This window comes from Crocodylus siamensis, chromosome 2, assembly GCF_052110815.1.
Source record: "Crocodylus siamensis isolate JL-2025a chromosome 2, ASM5211081v1, whole genome shotgun sequence".
Lineage (NCBI taxonomy): Eukaryota > Metazoa > Chordata > Crocodylia > Crocodylidae > Crocodylus > Crocodylus siamensis.
Window position 1 is genome coordinate 133809919 of NC_143396.1, and position 16595 is coordinate 133826513.

Below are 16595 nucleotides of genomic sequence, written 5' to 3' on the forward strand. Positions count from 1 at the left end.
TAATGATCTGCAGGATTAACATCCTGGTTGCTGATATTATTTCTTTAATGCACATGGTTTAAAAGAAATCCCCAAAAACTATCAATTAACTGTGAAGGACTAACCGTCAATACAAAAGGCTCTTAATGGCACTGGGAAAAAAAGAGAGAGGAAAAAGAATCTCTGCACTTTAAAAAACAGCTTCTGAAGACTGACATAGGAACAGTTGGTACAAAAAAAGAATTTATGGTCTTCACATGACCATGCCAGGCCTAGATGCATAAACTTTACTGCTCTGACTTCTTCCTGGCTGCCTCCAATACATGGAGAACAGTGAGTACTACTTGAGGACTTACAATTCATGTAAAGGAGTTCTACTGTATCCTTATGTACCACTTTTACAATAACAGAGAAGTGTGAAGACAATAAAGTTACAAATAAAAATATCCCTTGTTACACAACTTGCTAAAATGTTTACTTTACAGTTAGGGCTGCCAGGCTCTGGAATGGGCTCCCAAGGAAGGTGGTGCTCTCTCCTATCTTGGGAATCTTCAAGAGGAGGCTGGACAGATATTTGGCTGGGGTGATATGATCCTGGCACCCGTTCCTGCCTGGGGCAGGGGGTCGGACCTGATGATCTGTTTAGGTCCCTTCTGATCCTAAGTACTATGATAAAAGTTAGCTTTTCCTCTTATGGCCACACTGGGAACATAATGCCACTGTAGTCTACAGTATTAGGTCACTTCTAATGGAAACAAGACCAAAAGGCATCCTGGCAAAAGAAGTCATTGTTTGCAATTGCATTGTAGGTTCAGTGGGTGTTTGTACAGGTGACAATGTCACGATGTACAAGTCAATGAAAATTTCCCTTTGTTTGGTTTAATGGCATCACACATTACACATGCACGAGTTTTTGGTGTTTTAAAAGATTCTGCATCATTGCAAACTACACTACATCCCAATATAGTTTAATGTGCAACATTGCAATGCTGCAGTCATTAGGTAGCCAGGCTGGGCTGATAGCTTCCCCAAACCAGCCCAGGCTTCCAGCGCTCTGTGTACCATCCCCACCTTTTCCAGCCTCCAGCACACCCAGCCACCTTCCTGCCACCTCTCTGTGCTACTCCAGGGGCATGACAGCCCATTTCCGGGTGGCCCCAGGCATCCTGCCAGCTTCAGAAGCCTGCTGAAGGCAAAAACAGCAAGGGACCTTATCCTTTTTTTCTGCAGAGCCTGCCTGCCTCTTTTGCAGCCAGGGGCAAGATGTCAGATTAACAGCACAGATTAATGCCCCCCCTCCCCCAAGCTGCAGGAGAGGTCAGAAGGCTCTGCCAAAAAAACAAACAAACAAAAAGATTGGGCCCCTTACTGCAGCCACCAGGACAATAATGTATATGAAAAACAAATACCCACTGTTTCAATTAAAAAGTCACCATTTCAATTTAGGGAGCATAGAATGCAACCCTAAGAACTAAAACCCATCATGTGAACAAGCACCCAGTATTTTCAACTGGTGCAGAGCTACAATACTTGTGTTTAAAAGCTGGTCTACATATCTCTTCCTTCTCATGAGTGATACCTCTTTTCTCAGATGGAAGATGAAATAGATCAGTGATATAATTACTAAAACCAGTAAGGAATTCTTTGTAGAAAAATGTTGGCCTGGTCAGTACAAACATTTTTATAATAATTTAACATATTTGGCAAAACCTCAGTTAAGAATGTTTTCTCAACTCCAGGATGGCATTCCCTAGACTGTTGGTCATTCAAAAACAAGTCTTCCTTTGACTTTTGTTTAAAAACTTCTGTAACACCCACACACACTTGGGGTTATGTATGGTAAAGTGTGTTCTTTTGGTTGTTGTATATTGTGTTTTTTATGTGGATGAGCTGGTTCAGTATATGGCAAGCTGGAGCTTGTATCTGGGTGAAGTATGTAAAACCCTCTGGCCTCACTGGCCAGAAGCAGCAGATGGATTGGGAGAAAAACTGGACTGTGGCGCTCCCTGGCTGGACTCTGCAGGAGCAAAGATCAGCACTCTACCACTTCTCCAGGAGCAATGAGGGGTCCCTTGCAAGGCAGGACCCCCACTCTCAAGAAGCTCCCTGCAGTGTAGTGAATCCAAGGAGCAGTTCTGGACTCTCTGATGTCGGCCACCCTCTCCAGCCCATTACTGAAGGGTAGGTACAGGGGTGCAGGTCAGAACCACTTGTTGGAAAGCCCTGAGTCCTAGACTGCCTGGGTATGGGTGAAGCCTCCCCAAGAGGTGCCACCTATAGACTTAGCTCTGTAGTTGATAGTGTTTTAAAATTATATTTAATGTTTTCTTTTCTTGTCTTTTATTCTCTGTAATAAATTTGGGTTTGTGTGTTTATACTGCTTGCAAGAAAGGGAGTTTTGCTTACATGGGATGCCCCAGAAAATTTAGTGTTCCCAGATTTTCTGGATGGGGGTTTGAGCCACAGGTACCCCAAAATTTGAATGTGGCCCCTTTTTTTGCTGCCAACTGGTATCTTAGCAGAAGGGTTACAATTCAAAAGGTCCTGGGTTCATTCAGATGCAGAAAGAGACCATTTCTGAGTTCTCAAAAATGTTTTGCAAGACATGAAAGGTATTTCTTGCCCAGCTCTAATCTTTGCTCTATGTCTCTTTGAATTCTCATTAGTCTTTTACTAAGATTTTTCCAGTAAAATCTACACTGGTAGGTGTAATTATTCAGTCATTTAAGTATACTATTTATTTATACCCTCCTTCTCTGGATCCAGTTTTAATGAGTTGAGATGAAACACTTAATTGAGTCCCTTAGACAACACTGGTGGTATCCAAGTTGCGGTTCAGCTAGTATTAGATCAGGCCAACAGAAAGCTTTCATTATTGTGTTTGCATGGTATTTTTGCCAAAATTCCTAGTACAAATCATTCTTCGATGTTTGGAAAATCTGTTCAAGTAGACAGGTTTTGGTACAATGGCAACAAACTGACGTAAAATTAATTATACTGCTTTTGGGGGGTAAACAATGAAAAACTTGGTTTCATATGAATTGTGCTCCATTGCCCCTTAATTGGTTCAGGAGCTTAGCCTTAGAGCATGTGCCTTTTGCAATGAATTAAGTGAATTCTTCAGGGTATTTAGAGCAAGCATCTACTGTGGGTAAAACATGTGTCCCAAAGACACCCAGAGTGGATTCACTATCAATGGGGAGTTAGCCATTTCTAAAGAGGCAATGGATCATGTTTAGATTTTTACCACATTTGCCAACAACCTTCTTCATTTGTGTGTCAGTCCATAGCCATCACACAAACATTCTAGCAAAGGGAAGGAGGGACAGTTCTGGAGTTTAGTTAATTACTTATTTATTAACCCAGTTACCCAAAAGGCCTTCATACGGTTCTTGAAGAATGCACAGCCTAAGCATCATAAAAATAATCACTGTAGAGCTACATATTAGTCAACCTTGACGCCAGAAACCAATGTTCGATCACATAGACCTAGTCATGTGATCAAGATCAATTCATTAACCAACAGTATATCCTGTGTGGTTTTGTGCTGTATTATAGCATAGGCAAGGGAAGCGTTCAATTTGTGCCATATGGAACATACTGGATATCTCTGGCTCCCCTTCTTCATGTTTTCCTGCCATTTTTTGCAATAGGCTTAACAAACCTTCTGCAATCTTGTGTTGGTTGGCATTTGTATCATAACATAAAATATTCTCTCATCTCTGCAATCATGCCACAACCATTATCAATGATTCTTTCTTTTAGTCAAAAATTCAGATTATTGGTTTATGATCTTCATCAGAATAAAGAGTTTTCCGTACAAATATTGTTGAAGCTTTTTAATCCCCCACATTTAACTCAAAGCCCCTCTATCAATTTAAGCATAGTTGTGTTTTTCTAGGAAAAAGACCTAGAAAGAAAAGTAAGAAGCCTTGTAATAGAAGTTTTTACCATACATTATATCATTGCTTCTATTTAAAATGGAGAAGTATCACAAGCTACCTTGAAAGGCACAGGGGCACTGCCATGGAAAAGGACATTTTTGGTGTTAGGGCTTCATCAAAAGCCTTGCAACCAAAGGTGAAAAAATATTTCTGTCTATTGTGAAATAGTTTGTTCAGAGAACAAAAGAATAGATGTATTATGTAAGAAAATATGGTTGCATCAGTCCATCCTCTAAATAGAACATTTTGTGGTGGGAATACCTTAAGAATAATTATTAGCATTCTTGTACATTAAGCAAATTGACATTGTAAAAGTCATTGTCAGTCTTGTTGCAGTATAATAGAAACTGAAACATTCATATATGCTTTGTTTGCTCTCTGCTTGCATTCATCCAGCCTCCCAAACACCTTTTGGAGTTCCTCAAGTTATCAGTCATCAGTGTCTCCTGTGGCCAACAGATCATCCCAATAATACTGAGTGCTAGGAATGCCCTGTGGTTTCCAGTCACAGCTTGCTGCCAAATAGCAGATGCCAATGCTATATCAAACACTCACTTTTTACATCAAAATAAGCCTTGTTTTAGTTATAAAGTACCTCTTATCCTGGCATTCACTCTCTATTTGTAGAAGAGCCTTGTGGCTAAGTGAGTCTTGAAGAAACGCTATCAGCTAACAAGGCAAAATAGATCCTTGTCTCTCCAAAAATGATGTCAATCTCTATACCATGCCAGGTCAAAAGTAGCCTTGAAAGTCAGAGATAAGAACAACCCCCAACTTCTTTATTATTGGCGCACTGAGGTGCTCCATTCACTCTTGTTCACATGCATTGACTCTGGAGCTAATCCAAGAATCCTGTAAAGACACAAGTTGCTGTATTGTAAAAAAGTTAGTAGACAGACTTTCAAAAACAGGAATTTCTCTGTTTACAAGCATAGATTTTGCTCTTTGACCTTCCCAAAAGACATTGGTTAACTTGTTTTAAAAAGTTCAGGTTATTTTCTTGAAGCCTGCAAAGATTTTGTATTTTACTACTGCACTTGATTATTTTAACTTCATTACCAAATAATTCATAGTTCTCCTTGTTTCACAACACCAAGTTTAACATATGCTATTTATAGCTGTGTTACCTTTACTGAAAAAGCTCTTAGGGGAATGCAGATTTCCTCTGTAAATATTTTTAGTGGTACTAAAATCTTCTACTATGTCACTTTCAAATAGCTTTTTGATAACCCTGTGAAAATGTAGAAAACTGCAGACCTTGCATCAGGTTCAACTGTATATCACTCCTTCCCCTTTTAAAGCAAATTAAGTCATATAATATATTTTTCCTAAATGTAAATTTTGTAGACAGGTGATAGCATTCCCCATAGACTCTATGTTGACACCTGCAATCCTCATGTATGGCCCTTGTGAGATGGCTGTTGAGCTTTTTTGTAGTGCTGTACATTTTTTTTTCTGTGCACTGCAGTTGGTGTTTGCACAGAGTCTGTCCTTGGACATATAGTTTAGTGCACTGACAGCAAATACCCGTTATCCATCTAGCGGCTACAAGGGCTAGATTCTGCAGCACAGACTTATTTAGTGCACTGGCAGGTCTCTAGCAACTTTTGTAACTATCTCCACAGATACAGTGGAGTCGGTGCACATTTTAGAACCAAATCAACGTCTGTCAATTGTTTTTGGATTGCTTCATTTTGTATGCCTCCAAATTGGCAATGGTCTGTTAATTTTCTTAAATCAGCCACATATTCAGAAACTGTTTCATTTCCTTTGATTCCCTTTATAGAAAGCAAAAACACTCTGCGTTTGCCAGGGGGGTTAGGAATAAATGTGTCAAATGGTTCATCTGCAAGCTTAATAGGAGCTGTTGAGTTACACAGGTTATAGAAGTTTAGCACCCATTCCTCAGCAAAAATGCAAACTTCATCTCCTTTGTTATGTTAATAACGAGTATGAACCCATTTCCCCCAAGCAGCAGGACATCTTGTAACCTTGTTTTTCTCAACAACTGAGCATTTTCCTTGTAGTCTCAGTAGCTGCAGACTGCAGTTCCCGTTTCTGTTTCCCCTTAGACCTTGCTTTGCTTTTTATACAACAACAATGGCAAATGAAAAAGACACCACCACAACAGAACCACAGAGGCAGCAGCAAAGTCCCAAGTAAGCTTACTAACAAGACATGTGCAAACACATCACACCTTCATCTGTAGGTTTGCTCAAAGTAGTTTCTGGCATATTCTAAATCACAGAACACTATAAAACACCACTAGAGGGCTCTAGTAAAAGTTATACTACCTTATCCCTAGATTCTCAAAGTAACGTCTAGCTTTACCAAAATCACAGCATCAAATCATTCTGCACCCTGACATGGGAAAACCCTGAGCTTTCTGCTTTCTGCTAGGTACCATTTGTACATTCTTTTGTTTTCTACTACAATTGTTGTTGTCATCATTGCTGTAGATATTGTAGCAACATCACAATCATTCTGTAAGCTTTGCACATTTTTTTTGACCTTCTAGCTCCAACAAAAGGACAATTCTTTCAGTGGCAATACAAGCACCAGAGACAGGTGCATCAGAAGTTTTATGGAAAAATTGGCAAAATCTACAATATTTAGCTTGAATACTCTAGGGATTGATATGTAAACAGAGTGTCAGTTATAATATTGCTAATATAACCATAAGTTGTAGCATAACATCTGTGTCATTCCTAAACATTGCTACCTGATACAAACGTTGTCACTGAATGCAGCTACTTCGAAACAACATGTGATTGTATTATCCAAACAGCATTCAGACAGATTAAGTGATTAAATACAAAATGTAAACCTGGCCCCACATCTTTAAACACAGGCACGTTCATAGTTTTTTTAAACCACCCCTCTTTTTTTGTAGGTTACAGGTGTTGGTCTCTGTCTTGTTATATAACAACAGCAGCAAAAAGTTGAGCAGAAATCCAGAACAATTATATGCAAGCTACAAAAATACCCACATTTTTATTTCAGCACATGTTTAATATTTGATCCGATATGTGCAATAAATGAGTTTTATTGCATGCAGTAATTAATTTCCATTCACAGATATTTATGTGTGAAATTAAATATTTCATACAGTCATTAATTTTATAATTTTAGAAGCTAGCCACTCTGAGGTGCACTAATCAACTTTTCCATTTTGTATGAAAGCTAATTCTTTAATGGGCAGTAATAATTTTCTCTGCATAATGAGTCATAATACGTGTTCTGAATACCAAGTTCTTTAAATATAGACCCATCTTTTCATCAACTTCACCAATATTGTCTTGCATTTTTGTTCATTGAAATTGATTAATCCCTTCAACATCCTCCCCTTACTTCAATCTTTAACTAGATCAATCAGATCCAAAAATGGGTTTGCCCTAATACGTTTCTCATTTTCATTATGCACTCATTCCACAGTATACTTGTTCCCCTGTAAAAGATACAAGCATCTTGTTTGAGCAGTAATGGTGCATCATATCAATACCAAGGTGGTCTTCTGGCTCATGGTATTGAACAATTAATTGAAAAACATATGTCCTTGTGTGATCTTGGGCAAGAAACTAGAGGACAGTTTCAAAAGCACTCTGCACTGGAGTAACTCAATTTAAGAGAATTCAGCAGAAGCAGACAGACAGATGCTCTGAGCTGTTCAGAACAATGCCTTTATTTTTTATGTCTCAGTTACTCACCTGTGAATTGGAGATCAAAATATTTTCCTTATTACATGCTCTCTTCAGATACTCAGCTCCGCAGTTAAATGGTGCCAGGTGATGCACAAATGCAGTATGCTGCACGTAGACCATCCTGTAATCAAAACAGAGATAGCCTTTCAAAATTCCAGCTCCCATTATTTGAAGATCTAGCCATTTACTTCCATGAAATGGAAGCTGAAGATCTGGGCTGCAGCAAAGTATAAATAAATATGTATAGTAGTAGCTGTACAAGTCATGTACATCTAAACACCCATAAAAGTGAAAAAATGGCATGGTAGGTATAAGGGTAAGAAAGCAGGGAACTGGAGACTTAATCTAAAATAGGATAAAAACAACAAAACAAGCAAGGATGTAGTGTCAGTTGAGGCTGAAGCTAATTGTTTCATCTCAATCATATTGCATCATATTTTTCAACAGAAAAGTGTCAAAGAGGAAAGATTGTTCACTCAAAGAAATTAAAACTGACTGTCATACTGGGGACTGTATTCCAAGTAACCCACAACCTTCCTGCGGCAGGGGAGGCGGGGGGACAGGACTCTCAGTGTCCTTCACTCTCATTCATTTCCAGTGATAAATTTGTTTAACCCTGGATTAGAAAATGAAATGCAACCTCCACAACCTAACAGATGGGTTTCTACTACTCTGGGGTAGAATTTTTTTTTAGAAGTTTCTTCTGCAAGCTCTCTACCTGCTCCTCCAGCAAGTTGTCACAGGGACAATAACATGGCTAATACAGAATGCTTCTCATTGAGATCAAGCAAAATATTAACGTATGCAAAAAGAAAAAAGAAAAAAACCAGACCGAGCTGAATACTGGCTGCAGTAAGGAGAGTCTAAGAATTTTGTCTCCCAGAAGTCCAACACTTCAAGGTTCATGTATCCTCTGTAACTAAGCAGCAGATGCAGAACTGCCATGACATCCCTTCCATTCAGTGGTAGCAATATCCACATAACATAGCCTGTATATTCCACAAAGAAATGGAGCTAAAAGACAAGTAGCATGGGTTAGAAGGACATATGATGGGGATTCGGGGGACTAAGGTTTTATTATCAGTTAAACCAATGACCTGCAACAAGTCAATTCCCCTCTATTTCCATTTTCCTTCATGCCATCTTTTTTTACTTGGACTATAAGCTGTTTTGGACAAGGAACTGTCTATTGGTAGACACATTACACAAGGAGGCCCTGTGAATTCTAGAAGTTGTTATAATACAAGTAATTAGAAAAGAGAAAGCAACATATAAACACTGATATTTTTCTTCCTAATGTAGCATTAATATTGGAGGAACCACTGAGTAGTGGTAATTGGTGGATCCTATGACAAGCACACTTTCTCCATGGAAGCCCCAGCACAAGACTAAGCAATTTGCTCAAGGACACACAGGATGTCAGTGGCAAGGCAGTGAATAGAACCTGGGATTTCCAGGCTCCAGGTCATCACCTGTACCCTAGGCCACCCTTTCTTTAAGAGGATCCCCAGCTTAGATGCAGCACTACATCAGAAGCTTTGAAGAAGCTTACAGCCAGGAATACATGTGTGCTTTCCCCTCTATTCTGTCACTGGTCCTTTCAGGGACAAGAAAAGGCCAAATGACTTCCATCTCTCTTCAGTTTTACTTCCTGGCTGAGTTTCACACCAGAGCATCCACTGCTGCAATTTCCTTCCACACACAGCCTTCCCACAAGAAACACCTGCAGTCCTGGTGCTGATCAGCACTATCTTGATCTTGCCCCATCCTGGTCTTCCTCCTTTCTCAGAGAGCTACCAGTAACCCAAGTCCCTTTGGATGGGAGCAGCATCTTTCATGTGGCTGCTTATTAAGTGTCACCAAAGTCACGGATCTTTCAAGATGCAAAGGTCTCTTCATACCCCATGCAACCTTGGGCAGCCTGAGATGTTTGATAGGTAGTTCCTCTGCTGCCACCTGTTACCCCAGTTCCCATAGCCCCTCTTTACTTTGCCCTATCCCACAGCTGGTGCTACCCAAGTCTCTTTCAAGTATCTATATAGCCCCAGAGATGCATCCTTCAAAGTCTACAATGGCTCCATTGGTCCATTAGAAGATGCCTTTAGGCACAAATCACTCTTCTCGCTAATAGTTATTAGGGCATTTAATCTGTCCTCAGACAGTCTTCAGGCTCCAAGACTCCCTCCTTCAGTTTTCTAACCATGCAGAGCTGTCTCTTCATAAGAAAAATCAGAGGGACTACTAAGTCTTAGGTCACCACTGCCCTGGGTATGCAGCCGTCTGATCTTCTTGCCTCTTGGGCAGACTGTGGCTCCATCATTTCCCTTTGTGTCAATCTAAGTTGGTAGCATTCTAGAGGCACTATTGCTGCATGGACAAAACCCTTGGGTAGGGCTCCAGGGACATGAGTCCTACTCTCAATGCTGCTAGTATCCTGCTAGGTAATCTTAAGAAAGTCACTGAACTTCTTTCATCCTCAGTTTCCACATCTGCAGAACAGGCTTAAGGATACTTACTTCCTTTGTAATCCATTTCAGCATCACATACTGTGCTATATGAATGGTACAATTGGTGCAAAGCAATACAGGCAACACTGTAATGCTTGGAAGGTGAGCAGCTGGCCCAGGTTTTCAAGAGCTCTTACCATGCTTGACCATGTGGAGGCATGGCCTGAATGAGGTAGATGACTTGGTGGTACACTGCAGCTATAGAAATGCTGTGGATACATGCAGGAGATTTCAGTATTTCTAACAAACAATGAGAGCAGATTCATTTCAATCCCATGCAGAATGGTTTGTCCATTCTTACTCTCAAACAGTTTGTTTATTTAGAGATAATCCTGTGTAGTTAAAGCAGCTTACAAGTGCTGGTGGCCATGGAGGTCACTTATCTGATTACTGTGCCTGTGTGTTGTGAAGCCAGGTGGTTTCACTAGCATCAAAATCTAATGAGTTACAGTAACAAGCATCTAGAAAGTACCCTACTAGGAACTAATGTTCACCTCAAGACTAAAACTATGCAAACATGGTTTACTTCAATTTCCAGGCATTTGTGCCAAATATTTTCTTTTCTTTTCATTAACTCCATACCCTTCAATTTTCACTGCAGAGCATTTTTTGAACCACAAATTCAGCAAAATAACCAAGTTTTTACTGGAGAAGGAGGTGGAGGAGAAGAAATCACCATGTTTATTGCAATTTCTACACACTAACCCATCTCACATATACCAGAAAGTTAAAACAGGTTTACTAAATGCCTGCAAACTTCAAAGAATTTGAAGGAGGCTTATCACTAAGTTGGGAAACCAGCAAGCCTGACCCAATTTCAGGTACCACAAAATTCTTCTCAACAGCTAATATTCTGTTTCTGCTCATTCCTGTGTGGCAATGGAATTGAATGAAATATATTCCTAAATAATTAATATAAAGATAAAGCATAGTAAAATAGGAATGGGACTGTTTGATAAAAATAAAACCATTTTAATTTTGTGTTTATATAAGAGATCTCTGGGAGGTTTGGCCTGTAAGGAAGAAGTCTTTATAAGACCTATGACTGCATATGTAAATCTTAGAAAAGTAGGGTTGAGAGAGACCTCATGAGGTCATTTATTCCAGCTTCTTGCTAAAGGCAGGATCATCCCTACCAAACCATGCTAGGGTGTGTTTAATCTATGCTTAGAAACTTTCAAGCATGGAGATTTGAGAACCTCTCTAGATAGCCTTCCAATGCTTAACCATCTTCATAAAGAGAAAATCCTGCATAATAGCCTACCCAAATTTTCCTTGCTCTTTGTCCAGTCTCTTGCAGGCACAAAAAATAATCTATTATCACCTTTTTTATAACCAAAACTATTGGCTTGTGCAATAAGAGCATACTGTTGACTCACATTCAGCTTACAATCCATTATACCCCTCAGCCTCCCCCAACACATTTTTGACAGTACTGCAGCCTAGCCTGCTGCTCCCCAGGCTGTATTTATGCATGTGATTCTTCCCTCTTAAGTCTAGGACTTTATCCTTTTCTTTATTAAATTCCACTTGATTAATTTCAGACCATTTCTCTACTTAAATCAAGAAAATTCTGAATCCTAATCCTACCCTTCAGATTTCCTATAACTCCACCCATCTTGATCTCATCTATGTGAAATTAGTTAATAGAACAAGTAGTAGCTTCCGGCCCATACTTGCATTGCCTAGAGGTTTGGGGGCTCAATCAAGTTGTTATACATTGGCAATAACTTCCAGCTTGTAGGTCTTAACATACACTGCCCTTGCAGTGCTCCATTTCACAGCCTCTGAAAAAACAGCTCAAAGGGTGGACATTAGTAATATGTCATGACTCAGTCCCCTTGCAAGCCCTTTTCCTTTTCTGTATGATTCTTCTTTGAGAGGTTGATTCTTCTGTCTACACCTCTGACCTAAATGATTGCAAATAGCCCTGCAGGGCCATGGTTGGAAAGCATTATCACTGTTTAGTCTGTGTGCCGTGTGAACAGCATTTTTTCATTTCAGAAATCTCTGAGCTCTGAAGAGTTAATGATAAATAAAACTATGTGTTGTGTGTGAGGGAAGGGAGGGTTCATTTTTTCTATAAAGCTGCATAGCATTTAAAGCTAACAAAGCATGGGCAACTGGTTCCACTGGGAACTATCTATCAAACTATCTTTATTTTACGTGCATCACAGCAACAGCAAATTAACTTATCATAAGCTAGTAAACACACAAAGATTAACAGAGCTCAAGGTAAATATATTCCTTTGGTTGGCATATCCTTACTGTTTGGGAGTAGGCCTGTAGAATGTTACCCAACACCAACTTCTGTGCACTCAGTATTGGCAGTCCCAAGCCTCAATAAGTCTTTAGGCAAACCTCCCAAAAAGAGGATTTTTTTTTCCTATAGAAAAAAATTATTTTTGGGTTCCTTTGATTTGCCTTATGCTTTTCTTGAGTGAGCTTCAATCACATTTCCAAAATTTTCCGCCCAACTACATGAGCATGAGCCATGCATTATACCAGCACCAATTATCTGTTATTAGAGGAAAATGGAGAGTGGTGGAGAGGTAGCAAAGGTTGTGTTTCTGAACAGTCTATAATTGCTGGAGTAAGCTATGGAAGCCCCTGGGAAAATCCTGCATGCTCATTGCACTGACTAGTCTAGGCAAAAAATACACTTGTGTAACTTGAGTTTAGGAACCTAGAAATCTCCAAGTCATAAGCAAAAGCCTCTGCTTCTCCAGCTAAAGAAAATGTTTCATATTAAATTTTCATTGGTACTAAGGGTTTGACTTCCCACTGGTGTTATTAATTCAGAGGAGTAAGTCTAAAACTGGAGTAATGTTGTCATGAGTAAGGCCTCAGTATTTTATTCCACTATGAGGTGTACAGGTTTCTCAGCGGCTAGCAGTCCTGCAGACTGTCCAGGATCAGGTGAGATGAAAAGGAACCTTTGCATCTCTTACTCACCACCTGAGTCAAGTTTCTCTTAAGTACAGCAATGGATCTGGGTCTGAGACTTTCAGAAATGAATGCCAGAGAGTCAGGTTTCCAGGGGGAGATATTTCAAGACTGCTAAGAACCCATGAGGTGGGGACAGATTTTTAAAGAGGACTTAGTAGGCAGCAGTTCCTGTTGGGAACGATAGGAACTTCTAGGTATAAAGCACTTTTGAAACTCTGACCAAGTTCTCATAGAATCACAGAAAATTAAGGTTGGAAGGGACCACAGGAACTCATCTCGTCCAACTACTTGCTCAAAGCAGAACCATCCCCAATGATATCGCAGCTAAGACTTTGTCTACTTGGGTCTTAAAAACCTCCAAGGATGGAGATTTCACAGCCTTTCTGGGTAGCCTGTTTCGGTGCTCTACTACCCTCCTAGTAAGTTTTTTCCTTGTATGTAACCTAAATTTCCCTTGCTGCAACTTGAGACTGTTGCTCCTTGTTCTGTCATCTGCCCCCACTGAGAACAGTCCAGCCCTATCCTCTTTGTAATCACCCTTCAAGTAGCTGAAGGGTCCTATTAAAATCCACCCTCAGGCTTCTCTTCTCCAGATTGAATACGCCCAATTCCCTCAGTCCCTCTTCAGAAGTCATGTGCCCCCTTATCATTTCCATCGCCATCTATTGAAATGTTTCCAACTTGTCTGGTCTGTATCCTTGCTCCTTGCAGTGGAGGTGCTGGTGGGGGACACAGTACTCCATATTTTGCCTCACCATTGCAGGATAGAGGGAAAATAATCACTTTCCTTAATCTGCTGGCAACACTTCTACTAATGTAGGTACCCCAATATGACATTAATTTTCTTTACAACAAGGGCACACTGTTGGCTCATATTCATCTTATTGTCCACAGTAACTCCCAGGTTCTTTTCTGCAGAGCTGCTGCTTAGCCACTCGGTCCCCCAACTCATACCGATGTATGGGATTATTTCATTTTAAGTGCAGGACTTGGCACCTGTTCTTATTGAACTTCATGATACTTCTCTCTCATCAAGTTTTAGTTATCTCTATGGGAATTGTTAGGGAGCTGATGACAACCCAGGTTCTAAATCCTTATCTATATGCTGAAAAAAGTGACCTGGTTTACAAAAAGCATTGGACAGTCATCTAACCCATTCACTTTTAGGCTAGGGACAGACATTACACATAAATCAGTTTAAGCGATCAGAAACTGGTTTAAACTTGTAACAGAACAGATGTTCAATGCACAAACCAGTCTGAAAATGGCTGAAACCAGTTTGAGATTGTGGCGGGACGCCCTAGGGGTGCCGTGACCTCCCCTAGCGCCCCTACATACCGTGCCAGAATTGGGTCCCGAACACACCCTCTATCTCGCCCGCCACGTCTTGCGTCCCTTTTCAAAGGGAGGCTGCCTCCTTCCCTCTCTGGCATGGTTCTCTTGCTATACCGGGGCTCTGTCCAATTGTCCTGCCGCGCGGACGTCCTCTGGCTAATCCCGCACTGCCCTTTTCGGGACTTCTCACCTGTGCCAGCTCTGGGGCCCTCACTGCCCCCTAACTCTGGGACTCCTCCCTGGCCCCTTTTCTGTGGCTCTGGACTCCTCACTGCCCCCTGCCTTTGGTTCTGGGGCTTCTCGCTGCCCCCAAACTCCAGGGCCTCTCGATGTATACGCCCCCTCCCGGGGCTTCTCGATGTAATGGGTGCCCCCTCATTTCTCTCGCGGCCCTCACTGCACCAGGGCCTGCCTCCTGCTCTCTCGCTCACGCTGGGGCGTCCACATGCTCGCCCCTTCCTGGGGCCTGCCCAATATGCTCGCCCCCTCCTGGGGCTCCTCCCGCATAGACAGTGCCCCACCTGGGCCTGTCTTCCTGCGCTCACGTGCTCTCGCCCCCTCCCAGGGCCTGCTCAATATGCTCGTCCCCTCCCGCGCTCTCGCCCCAACCCGGACCTGTGCCTCACACTCTCCCCGCCCGCACTGGGGCCTCGCTTGCGCTTCTCATGCTCCCTGCCCGCACTGGGGCCTCTGCTCATGCTTCTCGCACTCCCCACCTGCACTGGGGCCTCTGCTTGCGCTTCTCATGCTCGGGGCTCAGGTGGCCATAGCCGTGCCTGGCCCCCTGACCCTCCTCCTGGGTCTTATGCCCAACTGGGCTCTCACCAATTGGGGCTCAGGCCTTATCTGGCCCCCAGACCCCTCCTTGGGTCCCACGTCCACTGGGCTCATCCCGATAATCGCCCACACTGGGGCCAGGGTTGGGACACCCCAAAACGCAGCGCCCCCTGTGGCACTAGGAACCCCCCCCTCCCACTGCTGAGGAGCTTCCCTGAGGCCTCTTCCAACCCCTACAGCCTCACCCGGTCCTTTGGTCTCAATCATAACCAAAACAGAATGCAAATCCCCTCAGCTATAACATAAATCTTGAGCCAACATGGCTATCCTTCGTTCATATCCCTGTTAGGGTCCTCTCCACCCTGTATCACCATGCCAACGCACAACACCGCTCAAGCTATCTGGCTTCCTTACTGGGCCCATCCTGCTGGCTCTAGCAGAGCTCCTGCTTCTCAGGCTGCCAGAGGGGAACTGACTCTGGCCTCCGCCTTGCTGTTTATAAAGGCCAGGTCCTGCTCCCTTCCAGTCAGCTGACTCAATCAGTTGCCTTAGCAACCCCCGGCTGTGCTGCCCTGTTGACTGGCAGCTAAGCCCGAATCACCGTTGCCAGTAGCAAGTACCCTAGTGCCTGCTACAGAGATAAACCTGGTTGAATGTAGTCTAACTTAAATGATTTGGGTCAAACCGTTTTATGCAATCCCTTTCCCAGACCCATTGCTGCTTTAAAATAAACCAGATACCCCCAACATCCCGGCATGCTCTCTAGACTGGGTGGGACTCTCTGCTCCATAGCAGGGCTGGCCCCTCCCCCTTGCTCCCTGGCCAGGACTCTGGCAGAGACTTTCAGGCACAGAGCATCTGCCTGGCTTCTCCCTGCTAAACAGGAATTATTCCACACTCCCCTCTGCCTTATGCAAACACCTCAGCATTAGCTAGCATATCTCATGCTGGCTACAGTCTGTAGGAGATGACAGACTTTTTGGAAGTAATCAACAGATAGCTTAATGTCCTTCCTTGGAAGCTGTTTAAGAAGAGCTCCATTAGTTAATGGAGAAAGGCTTTGTTTAAACACTGAGTTAAGGGTGATAAACATTCCCTGCTGGGGTGCTCAGGAGTCGGGGGAATAATCAGAGTGTCCTGCTGGGCCTGGCCATGCCCTTCCCAGCTCAGCCCTATACATGTGCCTGCACTTTTTTTCAGTCAAGAGGGGATGTCTTGACAAACTGGTTTAGCCTAGTCACGTTAGAATAACCTGCAAAGATTGAATCAATTTAGACTCAGGTTTTTTGGATGTCTGTCCCTAGCCTTAGAGAAAAAGTCAGGTGTCCAGCACTTAAGAAAAAATCTTGTCTATTTATTTATGATCTTAAACATGTATAGACAATTATAACAAGAGGGTCTTT